At 43.1% G+C, this 432-nt stretch overlaps 1 long non-coding RNA gene across 1 annotated transcript; it reads right to left on the bottom strand.

The window, feature by feature from the left end:
- Nucleotides 1-13: 13 nt before the first annotated feature.
- On the bottom strand, nucleotides 14-432 carry LOC145719833 (uncharacterized). Its single transcript, XR_014142634.1, has 2 exons — nucleotides 376-432; nucleotides 14-156 (listed from the first exon to the last, which is right to left on the bottom strand). It is a non-coding gene; the product is annotated as an uncharacterized LOC145719833 (long non-coding RNA).

Raw genomic sequence — 432 nt, 5'->3', positions numbered from 1 at the left:
TTTAGAAATAGGGTTTAAAAAGTAAACAAATAAACACGTAGTATCCTTGATCTGCACAGAAATTTATTCCCAATTCTATAAATGATGAAAGTGAGGCAATGAAAAGTGACTTACTCAATGTCAGAAGCTTAAAAGTGGCAAAGCTAGTGGTAAAACCTAGAGAGTCCCCCGTATCAGTTCTTTTTTTTTTTTTTTTTTTTAAAGATTTTATTTATTTATTTGAGAGAGAGAATGAGAGAGAGAGCATATGAGAGGGGGGAGGGTCAGAGGGAGAAGCAGACCCCCCGCTGAGCAAGGAGCCTGATATGGGACTCGATCCCGGGACTCCAGGATCACGACCTGAGCCGAAGGCAGTCGCTTAACCAACTGAGCCACCCAGGCGCCCCCCCGTATCAGTTCTTTATGCTACCCTATCCCTCTGTTTAAGACAGG

The sequence above is a fragment of the Leptonychotes weddellii genome, unplaced genomic scaffold (assembly GCF_054177405.1).
Source record: "Leptonychotes weddellii isolate Sample4059 unplaced genomic scaffold, ASM5417740v2 HiC_scaffold_75778, whole genome shotgun sequence".
NCBI lineage: Eukaryota > Metazoa > Chordata > Mammalia > Carnivora > Phocidae > Leptonychotes > Leptonychotes weddellii.
The sequence above is the reverse complement of the archived record's forward strand: the minus strand, read 5'-3'. Positions and strand labels throughout refer to the sequence as shown.